The 25,533-nt window shown below is 44.2% G+C and overlaps 1 protein-coding gene across 5 annotated transcripts in view; it reads left to right on the top strand.

Moving 5' to 3' along the window:
- SNX10 (sorting nexin 10) overlaps window positions 1–25,533 on the top strand; it is a 78,651-nt gene that overhangs the window by 2,143 nt on the left and 50,975 nt on the right. Inside the window, exon 2 of one of the 5 annotated variants that reach the window (XM_036247007.1) lies at window positions 1,434–1,546. The exons of 3 other annotated variants lie outside the window; for them this stretch is intronic. The gene's annotated coding sequence lies outside the window, so the exon portion shown is untranslated. Of the gene's footprint in view, window positions 1–1,433; window positions 1,551–25,533 lie in introns of those variants that run through there. One more of the 5 variants, XM_036247008.1, reaches the window with a different exon arrangement.

The following is a 25,533-nucleotide window of genomic DNA, read 5'->3' as shown; positions in this document are numbered from 1 at the left end:
GGTTCACTTTGTTAGGTAAGCTATTTGGGGAAATGGCTTGTTTTTTGAGTTTGGGCTGTGGTTTAACAACCACTTGTGAAGGGCTTAAAACTGGTTGAGAGCAAGGTTCAGCCTATGCTGTCTTCCATTTCTTTTTTGTAGAGGTAATTTCTTTTCTTTTTTTCTTTATTGATTTTAGAGAGAGAGGAAGGGAGAGGGAGAGAGATGGAAACATCAATGAGAGAGAACATCTATCTGCTGCCTCCTGCATGCCCCCCACTGGGGATTTGGCCCACAACCGGGGCATGTGCCCTGACTGGGAATTGAACCAGTGACCTCTTGGTGCATGGGTTGATGCTCAACTACTGAGCCACACAGGTTGGGCAATTTTTAAAAAATTTAGTAATTTTTTAGAGAGAAAGAGGAAGAGAGAAAAGGGGGGAGCACATCAGTTTGTTGTTCCACTTATTTATGCATTCATTGGTTGCTGCTTTTATGTGCCCTGACTGGAGATCGAACCCGAAACCTTGGGGTATGGGCACAATGCTGTAACCAATGGAGCTACTCAGCCAGGGCAACAGTCTTTCATTTTTAAGTGTGGCAAAGAAGGGCTTTGGGCCAAAGTCATGATTGGCCTCCATGGAGAATACCCCAAAGTTTGGACTAACCTCTTTCTTTCTCTTAGTAATCCAGTAGGCAGTAATCACCTTTTTTGTTCTCAAACCCATGTTCAAATAAGAAGTTGTATGTGATAATGGTTACAAGTGGTTTCAGACTCATCAGAGATGAAATCTTGCCACAATCATTTGCTAGCTGAGGTGCTATCAACAGGGCACTTAATCTAAGTCTTATATTTATCCTTTTTTTTTGTTTTTATCCTTACCCGAGGACCTTTTTTCCATTTTTTGTTCAGATAGAGTGGGAGGGAGAGAGAGAGAGAGAAACATCAACGTGAAAGGGACACATCGGGTGGTTGCCACCCACACGACCCAACCAGTTTGTGGGGGCAAACTGCAACCGAGGTACGTACCCTTAGCGGGAACCGAACCCGGGTCTCTCTGGACCGCAGGCCGATGCTCTAACCAGCCAGGACGATCTTATTTATCTTTTATTCAGAAATAAATTAAGGTAATTACAGTTCTTATCCCCCAGAATTATTGACAATAGCTGAAATTTACTGAGCACTTGTGATATGCTAGGCATTGTGAGAAGAGTTTTTATGTGACAGTCTCATTAATCCTCACAACCAATTTATGAAGCAGATTCTATTTAAACTGGGGAAACTAAGGCATCATGATATTTATGATTTTCCTAAACTCTTCAGCTCACAATTTTAACCACCCAGCAAATTGGTCACAAATTTCCATAATAGCCAGACCCTGTTTCAACCGCTATGCATAGTAACGATCCTTGAGATAAGTACCATTTTTAGCCTTCTTGCCTTTATTTTACAGATAAAGAAACTGAGGCACAGAGCCCAAGTCAGACAAATAGGAAATGATGGAGCCAAGATCTGAACTAGGCAGCCTTGCTCTGGAGTGGTACTCTCAACTATTCCCCTGTGAATGTAGGTAAGGGGCTCAGCCAGGCCTCAGGCAAGGGCAACTCTTAATTGGCATTTTCATTTATTTTCTCCTAGTAACCTGTCGCTTCTCCCAGTCTCTGCAGAGGAGATGCTTTTAATTCTGTAAATGATTCAACTTTGCTTAAGGTTTTGTGATTCTGTGGACATATCTGCTGCATTCTCTGTTAATTTTTAAATGATATGGTAGGGTTGGCTCTCTCTGAAGCACGCCTGTGCCTTTCTTACCCAGGTGTGTATCTTTACCTTCTCTCCCTAAATTCTAAGGATCCTCACAAGACTTGTGAGGGCAGCGGCAGCTTGTCCTGGGCTTACCTCCTGAACCTGTCTCCAAGGCCCCCTTTCTGACTTTTCAGTGAGCTAAACGCAACCCCTCCTTGGCTCACCCCTTTCCTGTAACACTTCTAGAGCGCCGAAGCAGGGCACCACCTAGGCTGTCTCCTGTTGCTTCTTTACCCTAATGCCCTTTCTTCGTTTCACTGTCCCCAGCTTTAATAAATGTACTCTCAAAACAAAATAAATGAATATAAAGCTTGTGGTAGGGCTCAGAGATTTTGACCCTGGAAACACAGACATAGGCTTTAGGGAGTCTGAACCTCCTGAAAATGTATGATTTTATACCCATGTGCAAAAGCGCGCTGTTGTGGCAGAGAGAAGCCACAGCTTACTTTAGACTCTCTCTTTTTTTTTATCCTCACCCGAGGACATTTTTCCTTTTTTTTTTTTGTTCAGATAGAGTGGGAGGGAGAGAGAAGGAGAGAGAGAGAGAGAAACACTGACACGAAAGGGACACATTGAGTGGCTGCCACCCGCACAACCCAACCAGGGCCGGGGACAAATTGTAACCGAGGTGTGTGCCCTTAGTGGGAACCGAACCTGGGTCTCTCCGGACCGCAGACCAACGCTCTAACCGCTGAGCCAAACCGGCCAGGGCTACTTTAGACTCTTAAAGGGTCACCCGTGGTGGGAAGAAAGGTTAGTTATGACTATTCTATTCTAATAATCTCTATTTTTGTTTCTCTTCTTTTATTTATCTATTTATTATTAAATTTATCAGGGTGCCCTGGCCGGTTTGGTTCAGCGTTTAGAGTGTCGGCCTGCGGTCCAGAGAGACCCGGGTTCGGTTCCCGCTAAGGGCACGTGTCTCGGTTGCAGTTTGTCCCCGGCCCTGGTTGGGTCCTGTGGGTGGCAGCCACTCGATGTGTACCTTTCACGTTGATGTTTCTCTCTCTTTCCCTCCCACTCTATGTGAACAAAAAATGAAAAAATGTCCTCGGGTGAGGATAAAAATAAATAAATAAATAAATTTATCAGGGTGACATTGGTTAATAGGATTATATGGGTTTCAAGTGTACATTTCCATGATACAAAATCTGTATATTGCACTGTGTGCCCACCACCCAGAGAAATTTCTCTTTGTCTTTTGTTTGTTTGTTGTTGTTAATCTTCACCTGAGGATGTTTTTTCCAATGATTTTTAGATAGAGTGGAAGAGAGAGAGAAAAACACTGATGTGAGACAGACACATTGATTGGTTGCCTTCCACATTACCCCGATCAGGGCCAGGTATCGAACCCAAGACCCTCTAGTCCTTGGGCTGTTGCTCTAACCACTGAGAAAAACTGGCCAGGGCTGCCCAGCTTATCTCTTAAGCACAGCACAACTCCAGTTGTCTGTCCACTAAGTGCCGTGGGAACCTCGTGGGACTGTCTACTCATCTTGTATGTTGTATGCTCTTATCCTCGTTTTCACCAGCACGTCTCCTGTCCACAGAGGACACCTGGGTTTCCTGAACTCCCTGCACTCCGGTTCTGTGACCACTTTTTGCTACACAGCCACAAGGGCTGGGCTTGGAGCCCTGACCCCATCGAGCCCAGTTTTGCCATCTCAGGGCAGAATCTATTTCTGATGGCTTCAGAAATAAGAGAGATAGACAGAGAGAGAGAGAGAGAGAGATAAAACCCTTAAGGAAGGGGGATCAGAAGTAATATGTCGATTTGGATTTTGCTCAGTTAAAATCAGCTACTGGGAGTCCCAATGCATTGTTGGTGGCAGATTCCTAAGGACTTTGAAAGGCTTCCTCCTCCTCCCCCCCAAGATTTATAGTATTTTCTAATTCGTGCCTTTGTGCTTTAGCTACTGCTGGTTATAAGGAAGGGCCACCCCTCTGCAGTTAGCCTTGGCAGTGGGGGCTCATTGTAAGGACAGCACAGCCAACTCGGAGGCAACAGCTTGGAATCTCAGAGCCACTGGCCCTTCCCTCACCTCCCAGGGGCTGCAGGATCTCCAGCCCCTCCTCTGTGCCTCTGGCTGGGATTTCTGTGTGTTTTTTTTCCAGAAGGACTTGCTCTGTATGTAGGTGTATATTTGGTGTGTTCGTGAGAGGGAGGGAGTTCAGGGTCTTCTGTGCTGCCGTCTTGGACCCGCCGCCTGGCCAGGATTTCTGCCGGTGCACTTTGCTCAGCGGCTGGCCTGGCTCTGGTTCCATCCCGTGCTCTGATCCAACCTCCCAGCACCCCTCCTCTCCAACACTCGACTCCACAGCTTTCCTCTGCTTCTCTGGCCACTTGTGCTGTCCCTTCCTTGCCTGTGTCTCCACTTCCTCCTGACCGTCCCAGTTGGCAGCTCTTCAGAGCTGGTCCGGGGTCCTCTTCCTTTTTTGTCCACTTTCTAACTAGATCTGTGGTTTTCATACATTTTTATGCATAAAAATTCTCTGGGAACCTTGTTAATGCAGATTTCTGGACCTCACTTTCTAGATACTCTAATTTATTAGGTCTAGGATAGACCTGGGAATTTGTATCTTAATTCCCAGGTGATCCAGGTGCAGTGACAGACACTGGATATGCTGGTTTTATTCATTTCTGTGACTTTAAACCACTAATTTCTTGATGCAGATGTCCAGCTCTCTCATGAGCCCAGGTTTATACATTTAGCATTGGATTTGACCATGGCCCCTTGAGTATGTCACAACATCTTAAATTTATGGGTCCAACTCTTTTTATCATCTCCTGCTTGGTTTTGTGGGGCCTAACACTTAGGCAGTTTGGAGTCCCCTTGGAGAAAAAGAACTCAGCATTGTGAATGCAGAATGAGGTACAAGACCATGGAGGTGCTCAGAACTTGAACTTCTGTAGCTTCTTGGTCATTCTTCCTCCACTCCCCACTCCCAATACATTCTACTCCAGCCTTCCCCATCAGAATAAATTCTTACGGCCATCCACTCATTTGTCCAGGCCAGACACACAGGGCCATTTCTCATCTTCACCCCACATCTGAGCTGTCTCAAGGTCTTGGTTGACTGTCCCACTCTGTCTACCCACCTCCTCGCCCCCGTAGCTCAAGCTTCTGTCATGCACTTTGACATTAGCTTCTGGTCCATCCTCTCTCATTCCATTTCCTCCCCTCTGGTCCAGTTTCCCAAAGGCAGCCGGAGTACTCTTTTTTTTTTTTACTCTTCAGACAGAGTGGGAAGGAGGGGGTGGGGGAGAGAGAGAAATATCATCATGAGAGGGACACATGGACTGGTTGCCTCCCGCATGACCCTGACCAGAGCTGGGGATGAACCGCAACTAAGTACGTGCCCTTGACCAGAGTCGAACCCGAGACTCGTTGGTCTGTGGGCCGACACTCTAACCACTGAGCCAAACCGGCCAGGGCCAGAGCACTCTTTTAAGGCTCATGTGCTGTTTCTGTTTCACCCTGGTGTCAGCTCTGACATAGTGGTGGAGAAATTCACCCCACCACACGCTCTGCTGGTTCAGTGAACTTCCCTAGGTTGGTGGAGATGTCATCTTATGGGGGCTCTTCACCTTCTACAGTCTCATGGGTCTTCTGGGTCCCGCTCTCTGCCTCTCAGCCCTGCCCCTCCCTCTCCTTGCTTTCCCTTGAGCACCAGAGTCTTTTCCCTCCATGGCTCTGGATATTTCCACTTCCTCTCTCAAACTTACAAACCCAAAGGGTTCAAAGTGCAGAGCAGAACATGGGGCTTTGTATGAAGGGAACTTATGCTCCTTAGAAATGATAAAGGCAAGCACACAAAAAAGGGTTTGCTGTTACATGATTACCTTCCCCTTTCTTACTGACAGCAGCTCTTCTCATCATAGAGTGGTTTTTGGAAGGGTTGGGAGAAGGCAGCTCTTCCCGCAGCACCCCGGGTCACTTCCTGGGTTGGGGAGCAGTGTCACCATAGCTCTGGGTTCTGGTGTCTCAGAGCAGGAGACCGGAGCCCTTTGATCAGCTATCTATGGATGCTCAGACCCTGAGATCTGGACTCCTGCCCGAACGCACGTGATAATTCAGGAAATCAATGTAATGATTTATAAGGAGGTGCAGACTAGATGCTGGCTTTTTTTAGCTAGCTCATTTTCCTGGTGGTTGGGAAGCATTGAAAAATGATGACCTCTGTTTTGAGAACTTTGCCAAACTAAGCCTGCAGATAACATGTGTCAAATGCCCTTGAGTTACAGGCGGTACTTCAGGCAAATGGCTAAGAAATCATAACTTTGGCGTTTTACCTACTTTTTTTTTTTTTTAATTAATTTATTTTTGTTACAGCTGTTTCTCCTTTTTACCCCATTGACACCCTCTTCCCCTGCCCCCCCCAAGTCCACAGCTTTGTTGTCCATGTCCATTGGTTATGTGTACATGCATATAAGTTCTGTGGTTTATCTCTTCCTCCCCTACCCACTCCCTCTTCTGTACCCTACTTACACGTCTCTGGGTCTACCCTGTTCCTCAGACTGTTATGTTCATTATATTCTGCAAATAAGTGAGATCACGTGATATTTGTCGTTCTCTGCTTGGCTTGTTTTGCTTAGGATAATACTTTCCAGCTCCCTCTATGTTGTCTCAAAGGATAAGCGATCTTTCTTTCTTACAGCTGCATAGTACTCCATTGTGTATATGTACCACAGCTTTTTTATCCATTCGTCTACTGATGGACACTTGGGCTGTTTCCAGATCTTAGCTATTGTAAATAGTGCTGCTATGAACATGGTGGTACATATATTCTTTCTGATTGGTGTTTCAGGCTTCTTAGGGTATATTCCTAGAAGTGGGATCACTGGGTCAAATGGCAGTTCAATTTTTAAGTTTTTAAGGTAACACCATAGTGTTTTCCATAGTGGCTGCACCATTCTGCATTCCCACCAGCAGTGTGCTAAAGTTCCCTTTTCTCCACACCCTCCCCAACACTTGTTGTTTGATGATTTGTTGATGGCAGCCATTCTGAAAGGTGTGAGGTGATACCTCATTGTTGTTTTAATTTGCATCTCTCTGATGATTAGTGATGTTGAACATTTCTTCACATGTCTCTTGGCCATTTGTATGTCTTGTTTGGAGAGGTGTCTCTTTAGGTCCTCTGCCCATATTTTAATTGGATTTTTGTCTTCCTTTTGTTGAATTGTATGAGCACTCTATATATTTTGGAAATTAATCCCTTATCTGATGTATCATTGTCAGTTATGCTCTCCCATACAGTGGGTTGCCTTTCCATTTTGATGATTGTTTCTTTTGCTGTGCAGAAGGTTTTTAGTTTGATGTAGGCCCATGTGTTAATTTTCTCCTTTGTTTCTGTTGCCTTAGGGGATGTATCAGTGAAAATTCTGCTGCATATGATGTCTGAAATTTTGTTGCCTACATTTTCTTCTAGGATTTTTACGGATTCATGAGTCACATTTAAGTCTTTTATGCATTTTGGGTTTATTCTTGTGTATTGTGTAAGTTGATGGTCTAGTTTCATTTTTTTTTGTATGTACCATTTATTAAAGAAGCTGTCTTTACTCCATTGTATACTCTTGCCACCTTTGTCAAATATTAATTGAGCATAATGTCTTTGGTCAACTTCCAGGTTCTCTGCTCCATTGATCTATATGCTTGTTCTTGTGCCAGTAGCAGGTTGTTTTGATTACAGTGGCTTTGTAGTATAACCTGATATCCAGTATTGTGATCCCACCTACTTTGTTCTTCTTTGTCAAGATTGCTGTGGCTATTTGGGGTCTTTTTTGGTTCCATATGAACTTTTGAAGTATTTGTTCTAGTTCTGTGAAATATGTCATTGGTATTTTGATGGGGAATGCATTGAATCTATAGATTTCCTTGGGTAGTATGGACATTTTAACGATGTTAATTCTTCCAATCCATGAACAAGGTATATGCTTCCACTTTTTAGATCTTCTTCTATTTCTTTTTTCAATGTCCTGTAGTTTTCTGCAAATAGATCCTTTACTTCTTTGGTTAATTTTATTCCTAGGTATCTTAATTTTTTTGCCACGATGGTAAATGGGATTGTCTTTTTAGTTTCTCTTTCTGTTAATTCAACATTGGTGTATAAGAATGCCGTCGATTTCTGTATCTGCTGTTAATTTTGTATCCCGCTACTCTGCCAAATTCATTTATTAAGTCTAGTAGATTTTTGATGGAATCTTTAGAGTTTTCTATGTATAATATCATGGCATCTGCAAATAATGACAGTTTCACTTCCTCCTTTCCAATTTGGATCCCTTTTATTTTTCCTTCATGTCTAATTGCTGTGGCTAAGACTATGTTAAATAAGAGTGGTGAAAGTGGGCATCCCTGTCTTGTTCCTGTTCTTAAGGAAAATGCTTTTAGTTTTTGCCCATTGAGTATGATGTTAGCTGTAGGTCTTTCATATATGGCCTTTATTATGTCGAGATATGATCCTTCTATTCCCACATTGCTGAGCATTTTTACCAGAAATGGGTGCTGGATTTTGTTGAATGCTTTTTCAGCATCTATTGATATGATCATGTGGTTTTTATCTTTCATTTTGTTTATGTGCTGTATCACATTTATTGATTTGTGAATATTGTACCAGCCTTGCATCCCTGGGATGAATCCCACATGGTCATGGTGAATAATTTTTTTGATGTATTGCTGGATCCGATTTGCTAGTATTTTGTTAAGGATTTTGGCATCTATGTTCATCAGGGCTTTTGGCCTATAGTTTTTTTTCTTTGTAGTGTCTTTTTCTGATTTTGGAATTAGAATTATGCTGGCCTCATAAAATGAGTTTGGGAATCTTCCTTCTTGAATTTTTTGGAATAGTTTGAGGAGAATGGGTGTTAGTTATTCTTTGAATGTTAGGTAAAACTCCCTCGTGAAGCCGTCCGGGCCTGGGCTTTTGTTTGCTAGAAGAGTCTTGATTACATCTTCAATTTCCTTAGTTGTTTTTGGTCTATTCAAGTTTTCTATCTCTTCCTGGTTCAGTTTTGGGAGGCTGTGTGTTTCTAGAAATTTGTCCATTTTGTTTAGATTGTCAAATTTGTTGCCGTATAATTGTTCATAATATTTGTTAACGATCCTTTGTATTTCGATGGTGTCAGTTGTTACTTCTCCTCCTTCATTTCTGATTTTGTGTATTTGGGTTCTCTCTATTTGTTTCTTGGTGAGTCTAGCTAAGGGTCCATCAATCCTGTTTATCTTTTCGAAAAACCACCTCTTTGTTCCACTGATCCTTTGAAATGTTTTTTTGGTCTTTATGTCATTTATTTTTGTTCTGATCTTTACTATTTCCTTCCTTATACTTGGCCTGGGGTTTTATTTTTGTTTGCTTTCTAGTTCTTTAAGTTGTGAGTTTAGATAGTCTAATAGAGATTTTTCTTGTTTCTTGAGGTAGGCCTGTAGTGCTATGAACTTCCCTCTCAGAACTGCTTTCATTGCATACCATAGATTTTGTGTTGTTGTGTGTTCATTTTCATTGGTTTCCAGGAAGTTTTTAATTTCTTCCTTGATCTCCTCGGTAACCCATTCATTGTTTAATAACAATGCTATTTAGCCTCCATGCGTTCAAATGTCTTTGCAAATTCTTGTTGCAATTGATTTCTAGTTTCATGTTGTGATCTGAGAAGATGCTTGATATGATTTCAATCTTCTTAAACTTGTAGAGACTTAGTGTCCTAACATGTGGTCTATCTTTGAGAATATTCCATGTGTACTTGGGAAGAATGTGAATTCTGACGTTTTAGGGTGTAATTCTCTGTAGATATCCATTAAATCCATTTGATCTAGTGCTTCATTTAGAGTCTCTGTTTCCTTGTTCATTTTTTTGTCTAGAGGATCTATCCAGTGATGTGAGCAGGGTGTTGAAGTCCCCTGCTATGATTGTATTGCTCTTAATTTCTCCTTTGAAGTCCTCCGGAAGATTTTTAATATATTTTGGTGCTCCTATATTGGGTGCATATATGTTTACCAAGGTTATATCTTCCTACTGGATAGATTCTTTCAATATTATGTAGTGGCCTTCTTTGTCTCTAGTTATGGCCTTCATTTTGAAATCTCTTTTATCAGATATGAGTATTGCACCCCAGCTTTTTTCTTCCTTTCCGTTTGCTTGGAAGATTGTTTCCCACCCCTTCACTTTTAACCTATGTGAGTCTTTTGTTGTGAGCTGGGTCTCTTGTAAACAACATATATGTGAGTTATGCTTTCTTATCCAGTCAGCTACTTTTTGTTGGAGCATTCAAACCATTTACATTTAAGGTGATTATTGATATGTACTTATTTATTGCCATTTTTGTTTATTGTGGTTATATTTTTCTTTCTATTTCTCCTACTAATTACAGCAGTACTTTTAACATTTCTTGCAGTGCTGGTTTGGTGGTAATATATTTCCTTAGCCCTTTTTGTCTGGGAAGCTCTTTATTTGACCTATTTTGAATGATAGCCTTGCTGTATAGAGTAGTATTGGATTCAGATCCTTGTTTTTCATGACTTTGATTACTTCATGCCAATCCATTCTGGAATGGAATGTTTCTTTTGAGAAGTCAACTGATAGCCTAATGGGGGTTCCTTTGTAGGTAACCTGTTGCTTATCTCTTGCTGCTTTTTGGATTCTCTCTTTGTCTTTAATTTTTGGCATTTTAATTACTATGTGTCTTGGTGTGGGCTTGTTTGGGTTCTTCTTACTTGGGGCTCTCTGTGCTTCTTGAACTTGAATGCCTTCTTCCTTCACCAAATTACGGAAGTTTCCTATCACTATTTCTTCAAATATATTCTCTAATCCTTGCTCATTTTCTTCTTCTTTGGGGACTCCTATGATGCAAATATTATTATGTTTCCAGTCGTCCCACAGTTCTCTTAAGCTGTCTTCCTTTTTTGTTTTTTATCCTCACCCAAGTACATTTTTGCATCCATCTTAAGATAGAGTGGGAGGGAGAGAGAGAGGAGGAGGAGGAGAGAGAGAAACATCGATGTGAGAGAGACACATGGTCGCCACCCACACAACTCCAACCAGGCCGAGGTACGTGCTCTTAGCGGGAACTGAACCTGGGTCTCTCTGGTCCATGGATCGATGCTCTAACCGCAGAGCCAAACTGGCCAGGGCTAAAAGGACTTTCTTAATGTCTTGTCTTAGCTTTCATGGGTCAAGGCCAGGCAGTGGACATCATGGGTAAATGATCTGCTGCAAGGGAAAGGCCGAGGTGTGTGTTTCATGTTTGGGCTGAGTTTCAGAGCGTCAAGATCTAAAATATTCTGCTCCTGTAAATATTACAGTTCCATTGACAAAACAGATACAGTCGTCCCTTGCCACTTCGCGCTTCGACTTTCATGGCTTTACTCTATCACAGTTTTTTCAAATATATTCATTAAAAAGTTGATCGAGACACTGAAAATGATACAGCACGCTCAGTTGTCTGAGTCAATTATATACTCCTGTATTACAATTAAAAATAAATTACTGTATGTATGGACTGTAGGCCTATGTATCCACACCCCAGGAATCCTTCAACGCCAGGTGCAACCGCTAGAGTTGGAACGGATTAACCGCAATAAACGAGGGAGGACTGTACTTGAAGATAATTTGTTTAAAGGATTAAGTGCTCTGTGATCTTGAGGAAGAGACCTCAGCAGTTTTCCCCTCAGGGATCTTGGAAAAGTCTAGACTGGGTTCTGGGTACTGACAGTAGCGGACAGTGAGGTCCGAGCACACACCTCTGTATTTGCTCATCTAATCTTTTTTTTTTTTAATCCTCACCCGAGGACACTTTTCCATTTTTTGTACAGATAGAGTGGGAGGGAGGGAGAGGAAGAGAGAGAGAGAAACATCGACATGAAAGGGACACATTGAGTGGCTGCCACCCGCACAACCAACCAGGGCCGGGACAAACTGCAACTGAGGTACATGCCCTCAGCAGGAACCGAACCCAGGTCTCTCTGGACGCAGGCTGATGCTCTAACCGCTGAGCCAAACCAGCCAGGGCTTGCTCATCTAATCTTTACAGCAGATCCATGAAGTCGGCAGTTATCCCCTTGTTACTGATGGGGAAACTGAGGCCCAGAGCAGTTACATGACTTCCCTTGGCGAAGAGCAGACGAAGAATGCGGAGTTAGGCTGTTGGGGTGGAACAGCTTCACTGCCTTTCCCATTCACCGAGTCCCCCCGACAAATGAAAGCGGGAAACCTTGCGCAAAACCGCAGCCTCTCCTCTTGCTTGCTCCTCAGATGACTAGCCAGCTCGCGTCTCTGGACTGATGTCACTTGGGGCAGGTTTGAACTTGATCAACGTGTCGTGATTCCTGGGTTGCTGTTCTCTCAGGTGACCGAAATTGCCTCCCCAGCGGCAGCTCGTTGCGACAGAGGCTGCGTCTTTGTGGAAGGTTGTCATTTCCAGAGTGTCACAACGCTCTTCCTTTCGGAAGAGAATTCATCACTCAGCTTGAAAGAGGAACACTGGATGCTGACTGTAGTCTCTAATTTGCATACCTGAACCCTTTTCTGTTTTTGAATCCTCACTTGAGGACGTGCTGGGGGTGGGGGGAGAGGGAGAGAGGGAGGAGAGGGAGAGAGGGAGAGAGAGACATCGGCTGCCCTCTGGAGGGGCCCTAGCCTGGAATCAAACCCGCAGCCAGGTATATGCCCTGACTGGGAATCGGACCAGCAGCCTTTTGGTGCGCAGGGCGACACTCTGCCCATGGGCCACTCCAGCCTAGCCCCTGCCCCCTTCCTCATCTCAGCCTCACCCCCAAATGTCTGAAGACTGTTCCATGTGGATGTCCGACGCCATCCCGGCTTTTTCCCAACTGAACTCATCTTCTTTCCCTCTTATCTCTAAAAATAGGCCCCCTTTTCAACTTCCTCCCTCTGCCAGGGACACCAGTCTTCTTCCAGTCACCCATTGGTGAGTCATCCTTGACTGCCTTTTACCCTTGTGCTCTGTGTCGAAGTTTTTCTTTACACACACACACACACACACACACACACACAGACTGAGATTTTATTTTATTTTGTTTTTTTATCCTCACCTAAGGACATTTTTGCATTTATCTTCAGATAGAGCTGGAGGGAGAGAGGGAGGAAAAGAGAGAGAGACACATCGATGTAAGAGAGACACATCGTCTGGTCACCACCCACACGACCCCAACTGGGGCCGGGGACAAACTGCATCTGAGGTATGTGTCCTTAGCAGGGACCGAACCTGGGCCTCTCTGGTCTGCGGGCTGATGCTCTAACTGCTGGGATAGACTTGAGCTTTTAGAGTAGTTTTAGGTTCACAGCAAAACTGAGGTAAAAAACAAGGAGGGGAGTTCTTAGATACTACCTGACTCCCCTCCCCCATTATCAACTCAGCATCAGGGTACATATGTTATTACAATAATTGACCCTACGCTGACACGTCATCATCACCCAAAGTCCACACTTTTTACATCACGGTTCACTCATTGGTTCATACACCCTATGGGTTTTGACAAATGTATGACATGTGTCCAATGTTATAGTATCATACAGAATAGTTTCACTGTTCCCAAATTACCTTCTTGCAGTATACCTCCTTGGAATATTCTGCCAACACAGGCCCTCTACTCCTGGAGGCTTGGACCCCCCGATCTCCTGAAAGTAGTGTTGCTTCTTGATCACCCAGGTGTGTCCTAACATAAGCACCGACGACTCATCAAACTCTGCCTCTTCCATGAAGCCCCTCCCTCTCTGTTCTCCTCCTCCCTGTAGCCCTGTGATCTGTGTTGTTTCCTTTGAAACATACAGTGAGCTTTGCATTACAGTTGAACGAATGTTTCATATCTGCCTCTGGACATCTTTAGGTCTCAGAACTCAGAGAGTGTTACATTAAAACAATTCCCCTCCCAGGACCAAACCTAGAATGGTGATCATACACTAGACTCTCAGTGATTACTGAATTGACATGTCATTATTGTCTAGTTTTTCATTAGTTACCCTTTATAGCTAAAGACCCTAAAGAGGTTTTTATTACACTTTTCCCAGCATTACCTCCTTTCCGGGGATGAGAAAGTCATTTCCAGATCCTTGGCTATATATGGTTCTCAAGTTCATATACAGGCAGAACTCTGCTTCCACCTCACATCCCTAAGACATTCAAGACATTAATAACTCAGTTCATGGGTTGGCATTCTCCACTAGTTGCTATCATAAGCATCTATTTTTTTTTATCCTCACTCGACATTTTTTAATTTTTTGTTCAGATAGAGCGGGAGAGAGAGAAGAAGAGAGAGAGAGAGAGAAACATCGACGTGAAAGGGACACATTGAGTGGCTGCCACCCGCACGACCCAACCAGGGCTGGGGACAAACTGCAACCGAGGTACGTGCCCTTAGCGGGAACCGAACCTGGGTCTCTGGACCGCAGGCCGATGCTATCACCGCTGAGCCAAACCAGCCAGGGCATGGATGCCATGTTAGCTTTACTATATGATTTTTTTTTTTTTTTTTTTATCCTCACCCGAGGATATTTTTCCATTTTTTGTACAGATAGAGTGGGAGGGAGAGAGAGGAAGGGAGAGAGAGAGAGAAACATCGACGTGAAGGGACACATCGAGTGGCTGCCACCCTCACGACCAACCAGGGCCGGGGACAAACTGCGACCGAAGTATGTGCCCTTAGCGGGAACCGAACCCGGGTCTCTCTGGACCGCAGGCCGACGCTCTAACCGCTGAGCCAAACTGGCCAGGGCTTGCTTTTTTTTTTTTTACTATATGATTATTAAGTGAGGGCTTTCCTGAGTTCAGCTACCTGGGTTCGGACCCTGGCTCCTGTATGACCTTGGGCACTCTGTCCGTATTTGTAAAATTGGGGTAATAAGACTTGGCTTGTGGGGTTTTCTTTGAGGATTAGATGAGATAATTCATATTACAAGCTTCGCACAGTGTCTGGCACATAGTTAATAATCAGCTATTTTTAGTTTGATTGCTCCTGTTGACTATCAGTGGTGTAACTTGAACACTATGCCCCAGTCTCATCCTCCAGGATGCAGTGGAGTTAGTCAGGAGGAAAGATAGAAGACAGTAGAGGAAGACGTGGCCTTCAAGACATTCCATTCTGGGTTCTTACTGGCTAAAAGCTGTCGTTTCTTTCACAGGGGTGGTTATCCATGAGTGGGAGGAGGCGGGCTGGCAGGGAAGCGGGTGTTGGTCCTGTGCCCATCCTCTCAGCCCACGTGGTTTGGCTGCTTAGAAACTTGGTGGTGAGGCAGAAATGGAGAAAATTAGCTGGGACTAATTCAATCAAATTTAATGGACCCAGTATTTATGTAGCACCTGCTGTCTGCCAGGCACTCTGCTAAGTGCTAGGGTTATAAAATATGAATGATTTGGACAAGGTCCCTGCCCTCATGGGACTTTTGAGAAGAAACAAGAGAATAGATTAACAGATAAAATAAAACCTGTGATCAATTCTAAGGAGAAAAATAAAAGGATAGATAGAGTCTTACTGGGGGAGTTTGCTTTAGTGGGTGGTCAGGGAAGGCCCCTCTGAGGAGGTGGCATTTAAGCCAAGACCTGCAGGATGGGAAGGAGCCACCATGGTGGGTTGGGTGGGGGAGGTGGAAGGGACATCATAGGGAACAAGAGGCACAAAAGAGCTGCGGTGGGAGTTTCAACACTAACCTGGTTAGGGCGACTGGACACTGAGTGTGCAGAAGCATTGAGACACAGGGTTGGTTGGAGAAAAGAGGAGTGTGAATTATAGAGGTTGTGCAAATACAGACCTGGGAATAATGGCTTTCAAAAGATTTTCTATCATCAGTACACTTGAGGGGGCATGTGATGCATTCCTGGAGTGGGACTGTTGGGGGGCGAAGGGTGGCAAAGGCTGGGGTGTGTGTGATAGTTTGAAAAGAGCTGCCTAGCTGGTGTGGCTCAGTGGTTGAGCGTTGACCCATGCACCAAGAGGTCGCCGGTTCGATTCCCAGTCAGGGCACATGTCCAGGCTGTGGGCCCAGTCCCCAGTGGGGGGCATGCAGGAGGCGGCCAGTTGATGTTCTCTCTCATCGATGTTTCTCTCTAAAATTCAATAAAGAAAGAAAAAAAAAATCCCACCTGATTTGGATATACCTCACCTCCATTCCCCTCTCCACATTGAGAAGCACTGCTCTTCATGATCCATCCACTCAGAAGCTTTGAGATCTGGGAATATTACCTCTCTTTATTTTATTTTATTTTTCAATTATAGTTGACATTCAATATTACTTTGTATTAGTTTCAGGTGTACAGCATAGTGGTTAGACAGTCATGTACTTTACAAAGTGGTTCTTCCACTATCTCAAGTACCCACCTGGCACCGTACACAGTTATTGCAATATTAATTGATTGTATTCCCAGTGCTGTACTTTATCCATCTCTTTTCAGTTACATTTTGCAGGGTAATATAGGCACACCGTAGGAACATGGACTTCTGTCAAGTGGTGAGAACATTGGTATGGCATTGAGGATGAGTCACCATTTAATTGGACCACTGTGTGACCCACTTAAGTAAATACTGTTTTTTTAATAGAAAAGTTATTGACGTTCTTTTGAAGTTATTTAGAAATGACTTTGGAGATGTCTTTTAAGATTTTTGTGCATGTGGATGTCATCTTTTTGTTAAGAGAGGCAGTGTGGGGAGAGGCGAGAACAACTTCTGGCAGTCGGGAGTCCCCAGTTAGAGTGTGGACCACACTGCGTGGCTTTCGATGGCCATTCAGCCTCTCCGGGTACTGGTGTCCTGTTCTGTAACATAAGGCAAAGAAGTCCTGCACTGCCTGCCTCACTGACCGTCACAAGACAGTACTTTATAAACTGCTGAATATCAGAAGATAAAAGTTACTTAAAAAGTTAAATTTTGTTTTTGCCCGGCCTGTGTGGCTCAGTGGTTGAGCGTTGATCCATGCATCAAGAGGTCGCCGGTTCAATTCCCGGTCAGGGCACATGCCCAGGTTGTGGGCCCGATCCCCAGTAGGGGGCATGCAGGAGGTGGTCAGTCGATGTTCTCTCTCATGGATGTTTCTATCTCTCTCCTTCTCCCTTCTTCTCTCTCTAAAAAAAAAAAAAAGTCAATAAAGATAAAACAAAAAGTTAATTTTGTGGGGTGTGTATACATTATGGCCATTATGCATATTATGGCCAGGATGTAATTCATGACCACAGAAGAGAACTTTTCACTGCGCATAGATGACAGATCTCTAGAATAGTCCAAGGGAGAACAGTTTTATAACTTAGCAGTAGGAAGGGGTGCTCTGAGGATGGTGCAAAACTTAGAAGCCATAAGGAAAGATCGATCAAATTCATTACCTGAAAACAGCGTAGCAAAAGCCCTGAAAGCAAAACGAAAGACAGATTACAAACTGGAAAAATATATTTGCACTTCAAGTTAGGTATTAAGGGTTAATTTTCCTAACGCATAAAGAACTACATGTCAGTAAAGAAAAGAACAGAGCTTTATAGGAAAATGGTCCAAGGATATGAACAAACAACTCATATAAAATAAATTCATGAAACACAAAAAATGGTTGACCTCACACATTTAAAACATATCAATGAAATTACACTGAAATATACCACATTTCACCTGTCTGGGATTGGTGAAGATAAACAGTTTGAAAACCATGCATGTTTGTTCAGATGTGGGCAAACAGAACTCACACAGACTAGCTTGGTGAGTGTGTAGTTCCCTGCCGAGGGCACCTTGCCAGCCAGAGTTAGTCAATCTCACGGTCTCGTGTGACTCAGAAATACCACTTACAGAAGTTTATCCTTCAGATGAATTCACAGGTATCCACTTAGAACTGTTCATGATAGCGAAAGAGTGTCTATCAGTGGGGGCTGGAGGAAGGAATTATACTGTGTCTGCACAGTGGAATAGTATGTAGCCATAAAAAGAGAACGAGAGCACTGTGGATAGCTGTGGAGCAGTCTCCGTTGCTAAGAGTGAGGCATTGGAAGGACTGTATGTGATGCTGCTGTTTACAGAAAAGGAGGGGGGCAAGTAATTAATGTGTATATACTTGCGTATGCGTAGAATATCTCTGGAAGGATCCAAATGACTAGGAGGTAGGGGAAAGAGGCATTTTTTATTTTTATTTTTTTAAGAAAGGGGTTTTTATTGAAAAAACTTTTTTATCCTCACCCGAGGACATTTTTTGATATTTTGTTCAGATAGAGTAGGAGGGAGGGAGAGAGAGAGAAACATTGACGTGAAAGGGACACATCGAGTGGTTGCCACCCGCACGACCCAACCAGGGTCGGGGACAAACTGCAACCGAGGTACGTGCCCTGAGTGGGAACCGAACCTGGGTCTCTCTGGACCGCAGGCCAACGCTCTAACCGCTGAGCCAAACCAGCCAGGGTGGCATTTTTAATGTTATACCCTTTTGTATTATTTTATTTTGAAATAGGTGTTACATTTTAAAAATTAATGAAAATAAAATACAAATTTTGTTTGATCCCCATATTATTAGACATCGTTATGTGTTCACCGTACACTATCGCTGTCACAATTCGGGGCTATTAAAAGGTGAGACAGTTTCCTTCCAAGAGCTCTTGGTCAACTTGGGGACACAAGACTAATGTACATGATGATCCGAGGCCAGTGGAAGGACCACATAATCAAGCATTCAGGGGCTGGTGCAGCTGAACTGTGATGGCAATTCAGTGCCATACTTGTCAGGGGACCACTGTGTTCGAGGTTTATGTACAGAGATTGTGGTAGGTAGAATAATGTCCCCAAAGGTGTCTGCAATCTAATCCCAGAACCGGTAGATATGTTTTCGTAATGGCGCAAGGGACTTGGCAGATGTGTTAAGTTAAGGGCCTTGAGATGGGGAGATTATCCTGGGTTGCCCAGCTGGGCCCAATCTAATCACATGGGTCCTTAAAAGCAGATAACCTTTTCTGGCTGTGGTCAGAGGGAGATGTGACCTCAGAAGAAGGGTCAGAGAGATGAAGAGATGGTATGTTGCTGGTTTTGAAGATGGAGAAAGAGATTGGCACTTTCTGTGAGCCAAGGAAAGCAGGCAGCTTCTGGGAGCTGGAAAAGGCAAGGAAACGTATCTCCCCTCGAGCCGGCGGAAGGAACACAGCCCTCCGAGGCCTTGGTTTTAGCCTAGAGACATCTGTGTTGGCTTTCTGACCTACAAGACTGTAAGATAATACATTTGTGGTTTTTTTTGGCTGTTTGAATTTTTTTTTAAACATCTTTATTGTTGAATGTATTACACATGTCCCTCCTTTCCCCCCTGTTGACCCCCTCCTGCCTTCCTCACACTATTGTCTGTGTCCATGGGTTGTACTACATATATGCATATAAGTTCTTTGGTTTATCTCTTCCCGTCCCCCTCCTCCTTTCTCTTTGAGGTTTGTCAGTCTAACAACCAATTTGTACTTTTTTTTAATCCTCACCCGAGGACATTCTTCCATTTTTTGTTCAGACAGAGTGGGAGGGAGAGAGAGGAAGAGAGAGAGAGAGAGAGAGACATCGATGTGAAAGGGGCACATTGAATGGCTGCCACCTGCACGGCCAACCAGGGCCAGGGACAAACTGCAACTGAGGTACGTACCCTTAGCGGGAACCGAACCCGGGTCTCTCTGGACCGCAGGCTGACGCTCTAACCACTGAACCAAACTGGCCAGGGCTAATTTGTACTTCTTAATCCCTTCACCTTTTTCACCTATTCCCTCAATAATCCTCCCCTCTGGCAACCAACAAAAAATTCTCTGTATCTATGAGTCTGTTTCTGTTCTGCTTGTTCATTTTTTTTGTAGATTCAATTGTTGATAGATATGTATTTATTGCCATTTTATTGTTCAAATTTTTTAATCTTTTTTTTTTTTCTTCAAGAAGACCCTTCAACATTTCATATAATACTGGTTTGGTGGTGATGAACTCCTTTAGCTTTTTCTTGTCTGGGAAACTCTTGATCTGTCCATCGATTCTAAATGATAGCTTTGCAGGATAGAGTAGTCTTGGTTGTAGGTTGTTGTTTTCATCACTTTGAATATCTCTTGCCACTCCTTTCTAGCCTGCAAAGTTTCTTTTGAGAAATTAGCTGACAATCTTATGGGAGCTCCTTTGTAGGCAACAAACTGCTTTTCTCTTGCTGCTTTTAAGATTCTCTCTTTGTATTTAACCTTTGGCATTTTGATGATGATGTGTCTTGGTGTGGTCCTCTTTGGGTTCATCTTGTTTGGGATTCTCTGTGCTTTCTGGACTTGTATGTCTGTTTCCTTCACCAAGTTAAGGAAGTTTTCTGTCATTATGTTTTCAATTTCTTGCCCTCTCTCTTCTTCTGACACTCCTATGATGTGAATTTTGGCATGCTTGAAGTTGTCCCAGAGGCTCCTTATACTATCCTCATTTTTTTGGATTTTTTTTTTTTTTTTCCTGTTCTGATTGGTTGTTTTTTGCCTCCTTATATTCCAAATTGATGGTTTGCTTCTTGGCTTTACCTACTTTACTATTGATTTCCTGTACATTATTCTTTATTTCAGTTGGTGTGGTGCCTCCTTCATTTCATTTGTGTTGTTTCAAGCCACTAAGTTGATGGCAATTTGTTACAGTGGCCATAGGAAACAAATACAAAGATGATGCAGAGATAACCCCAAAGCCTTGTTCTCATGGGCTTTTTAATCTAGGAGGGGAGAGACCTCAAGAATCTAGCTAGTCATCATACCACTCATAAGTGAGATGTGGCATGGAGATTTGCAAGGAGCTGTCCACGAGGGGGTCAGGGAAGGCTTGGGGAGGAGGTGGCAGTTTGAGTGGTGCTGTGAGAAGGACCCTCGTGCTGACTGCTAAGGACTGTAGAGGTGTTCGCTATTGATATTTTGGGTAAGGAAGTGGTAGTCAGAAGTGGAGCATCCGGGGTCTGCAGGGCCACTGCCAGGGACAGGAAGAGGAGGGCTCTCACTTGAGGTGTGGGGAACACCGGAGGGGAGGGAGCAGAAAATAAAGCTGTTTAGGAGCTTGGAGACATGATGTGGCCTTGGAAGCTGGACTGAAGCATATCCACTTAGTGCCCTCGAGGATTCGGCAGGTAGGATGGCAGTGAGTAGAGTAAGGGCGCTGGTCAGGTTCTTTGAGTGGGGAGGCAGGTTCTGTTTCTGAGCCTGACTGCAGAATCTTCTTCCCACTTGCTTGTTTTCTCTATCTCTTCACCCTGAACCACCTCACCTCTAACCAAGGTGATCACTCCCCATCCCCCCTCTGTGCTCCTGTGCCACCCTGCAGGTGGATTCAGGGGGCCACCACCTAGAACTTTAGCAGTACTAGGTCACCAGGGCTCTGTTGTCCCTGGAGAGGGAACTCTGCTATCTATCGCTGCCTCTCTTGTGTGGACACTCATAGTTATCTGCTTCTTCAAAGCCGGTTTTCTGCCTCTTCTGTATCCCCATAGAGTGAGGAACAGAAACCTTAACTGTGTGACCTAGCAAGTCCCCACTGACTGATGGCTGGGCCCAGGGGTGAGCTTGGACCTGTGTGTATTGTCTGTTGGAAACCAGCTCCCTCCAAGCCCTGGCCATTTGTGATTTGTAGCATTTCAGCATGTAGAGAGCTGGCTCCTGAGTAAATGAGCTACCAGAATCTTCAAAGTTCTCGGAGAGAACCATCCTGAGGTAGGGGCACTTTAAGTAGGAATGGAAATCTGGATTTTCCAATCAACTGCCTCTCCCCTGTGTGTTTTCCTCTGCCTTTTGGAAATCCCTCTTCCCTCACAGTGGCTCAGATTTCTCTTGCTGAGTCGGGGATGCCCTGGGCCTCTCAGGGATCTGTCCCTGAAATTGGGGACCCTCAGTCAGGATTTATTTCTTCCCCCTTTAAGAGCTCAGTGCTCCTGGCTCTTTGAGTATCTACATAGTGGCAGGTAGTGTGTCCAGCAGCCTGTTAAAATTAGTGATAAAACACATCATGCCAGCCTTGTTCTTGTGGAGACAGATAACAGACAAGAAACAAAAGCATATGTGATAACAGCTTATGGGCACATGGTCATGTCTGCGACAGGGCCAAGTTGTGATTTTAAGTGGTGGCCTTTGGATTACCAAGACAGAGGCCTCCCGGTGACAAGTGGCCTGGGCTCGCAGTCCCCTTGGTTCTGGGCGGTGGGTGGGGAAACATCTGAAATTGCTTTGTTTTTTCTTTTCCTTTCCCTTCCTCTCATGGGGGAATTCCTCTTTCCTCCTCCAGGGCTCAGAACTGGCATCTGGGTGGTGCTTGTACTTGTGCCTGGTTTTTCATGTCAGTGCCTTCTCAGAATGCGACCAGGGAAGTCACCCTCCCAAAGGGTGCCCAGACGTGCTCCCTGGACATGGGGCTGCTTGCCAGGCCTGTGCACAGGAATGGGGAGGGGAACTCAGCTATGCAGCAATGACAGAGCTTTGGTCTGTGGACTTGGTTATCGTTGCCAGGAGGAGGACTGGAGATGTAGGAGCACTGTGATGAAGCGGTTTGAGTCGCTGAATCCGGCATCTGAGGAAACTCAAGATGCAGTGGTCTCGTGTGGATCTGGCTATGGATTTACTTCATTCAAAGTGTTGGCCACTGTCCGGCTGGTGTGGCTCAGTGGTTGAGCGTCGACCCATGCACCAAGAGGTTGCTTGTTTGATTATCAGTCAGGACACATGCCCAGGTTGTGGCCCTGATCCCCAGTGGGGGCATGCAGGAGGCAGACAGTTTCATCGATGTTCTCTCTCATCGATGTTTTTATCCCTCTCTCCTTCTCACTTCCTCTCTCTAAAATCAATAAAGAAAAACAAAACAAAACGAAGTGTTGGCCACACATAATTCTTAACGTTTTCACATGAGACTCATGCAGGGCCCTTGAGATCATTATGGGAGCTTATTGTCCCCTCCTCTCCCTTTGCTGTTCGCTGAGGAAACAGACACTTGACGAAGCTCCACCCTCAGGTGGTAGCTGCATTGGAACAGACCTTCATTTCTTCTTGTATACACCATGCTGCACCTCTCAGGAAAGGACCGAGCATTTACATGGAGAAGATACACGTGGGGGCAGGACGGAGAGGGTAAAGGGGGGGAACTGTATGGTGATGGAGGGAGACTAGACTTGGGGTGATGCATATACAATGCAATATACAGATGATGAATCATAGAACTGTACACTTGAAACTTATATACCTTATTAACCAATGTCACCCCAGTACATCTAATTAAAAAAAGATACATGAAGCACACATAGGAATTAGGATGTAGAAGTTCAGTGTCAGAGGAGGAAGGGGCTGGGCTGTGGGTGTGTACATAGAAGAGGCATGCGGGGGATCTGTGTGCAGCATTTTAGGGATCCTAGTTTCTCTCAGTCCCTTCGTCATACACCAGCTAACTCGAAAACCACTTAGCAGATGCCTGACCATTTAAACACATTTTTTATTTGATTGTAGTAACAATACTCACCAGGAGATCTATCCTCTTAACTGCTGAAGTGTACGGTACAGTACTGTTAGCCGCAGGCCCAGTGTTGTGCGGCGGACTAAGATTTGCTCACCGAGTAGATAACTTGATCTTGGTAGAACCTGTGAGCTGAATTCTCGCCTCCCCAAGGCTATTGTTTCACTCCCCCGAGGCGCGTCTCGGTTAAGAGGTGCTTCACCGTTGTCTTGCCAGCCTGGGAGGGCCTGCCATGTTCATACTCTCTGAAAAGAATAGTCAGGAATTATATGCCTGTAAAGACTGCATGTCAAAAAGGGTTGAATAGTTTAGGCCTTACATAATTTGGGGTTCAGCCAAAGTAATATGCCTAAGTTTGTTTTTTTCCTGAATATTGATGTAACAGAAGCCCTCCTCCTGGAAAAGGGGACTCTAGCACACTGCTGGTGGGAATGCAGACTGTTGCAGCCACTAAGAAAACAATATAGTGCTTCCTCAAAAAATTAAAAATTGAACTGCCATTTGACCCAGTGACCCCAACTTCTAAGAATATATCCTAAGAAGCCTGAAACACCAATCAGAAATAATATATGCACCCCATGTTCATAGCAGCACTATTTAAAATTACTGAGATCTGGAAACAGCCCAAGTATCTGTCAATAGATGCATGGATAAAAAAAGCAGTGGTACATATATATAATGGAATATTATACAGCTGTAAAGAAGAAAGATCTTGCCCTGGCCAGTTTGATCAGTGGTTAGAGCGTTGGCCTGCGGTCCGGAGAGACCTGGGTTTGGTTCCCGCTAAGGACATGTGCATTGGTTGCAGTGTGTCCCCGGCCCTGGTTGGGCCATGCAGGTGGCAGCCACTCAATGTGTCCCTTTTACGTCGATGTTTCTCTCTCTCCCTCCCTCCCACTCTATCTGAACAAAAAATGGAAAAATGTCCTCAGGTGAAGATTAAAAAAAAAGAAGAAAGATCTCTTATCCTTTGAGTTGACATGGAGGTACCTGGAGAGTATTATGCTAAGCGAAATAAACCAATCAGAGAAAGGCAAATATCACACGATATCACTTATTTGTGGAATATAATGAACAAAATAAGCTGATGAGCAAAATAGACCCAGAGACATAGAAGTAGGGATCATATTGACAAACCTCAGAGGAAGGGGAATGGGACAGGAAGAGATAAGCCAAAGAACTTATATACATATATGCATAATCAATGGACACAGACAATACTGTGAAGGGGGTGGGGAATGGGTACAGGGAGGAGGGTGTAAATGGGGAAAAAGGAGAAACGTCTGTAACAAAAATAAATAAATAAAAATAAATAAAACCCCACCTCTTGGTTTTCTCTACCTTCTCGCTCCTTCTAAAGCTCATAGTTCACTTATGTTACAAAAATAAAGAGTATTATGAAATCAGCCCTGGCCAGTTTGGCTCAGCGGTTGAGCATAGGCCTGTGGACCAGAAAGTCCCAGGTTCGGTTCCCGCTAGGGGCACGTACCACAAAAAAAAAAAAAAAAAAAAGTGTTATGAAATCAAACCTGTTATCAGACTGATAGTCAAAAGCTGAGCCCTTGAGAACCTGGATTTTTGATAGGAGCGTCGGCCTGCGGTCCCCAGAGACCCTGGTTCGGTTCCCCCTAAGGGCATGTACCGCAGTTGCAGTTTGTCCCCGGCCCTGGTTGGGTTGTGCGGGTGGCAGCTACTCGATGTGTCCCTTTCACGTCGATGTTTCTCTCTCTCTCTCTCTCTCCCTCCCACTCTATCTGAACAAAATATCAAAAAATGTTCTCGGGTGAGGATAAAAAAAAAAAAAATAAAATAAAATAAAAAAATAATTCCCCGCCCTGGCCAGTTTGGCTCAGCGGTTAGAGCGTCGGCCTGCAGTCCAGAGAGACCCGGGTTCGGTTCTTGCTAAGAGCACGCACCTCGGTTGCAGTTTGTCCCCGGCCCTGGTTGGGTCGTGTGGGTGGCAGCCACTCGATGTGTCCCTTTCACGTTTCTCTCTCTCTCTCTCTCTCTCTCTCTCTCTCTCTCCCTCCCTCCCTCCCTCCTACTCTATCTGAATAAAATATGGAAAAATGTCCTCGGGTGAGGATTAAAAGAAAAACCTAAAACCAAACCAAAACAAAAAAAACTCCTTTTTTTTTTTTTGCTTGTTAGACTAGAATAGCTTTCTATGGATGTATTCTGAAAGTATAGCCCACTCTTTTGAAGGAGCTAATGCTCCTGCTAGATTAATATTTTTATATTATGAATGCATATAATATGGGATGGGTGCTATATGGTTTGCTTAAAATATATTTCTGTAAAACCTTGGGCTTTTCCTTGTGACAATGACTT

This window comes from Molossus molossus, unplaced genomic scaffold (genome assembly GCF_014108415.1).
Source record: "Molossus molossus isolate mMolMol1 unplaced genomic scaffold, mMolMol1.p scaffold_m16_p_7, whole genome shotgun sequence".
Taxonomy (NCBI): Eukaryota; Metazoa; Chordata; class Mammalia; order Chiroptera; family Molossidae; genus Molossus; species Molossus molossus.
Note: the sequence above shows the minus strand (reverse complement) of the source record. Positions and strands in the feature narration are given on the sequence as shown.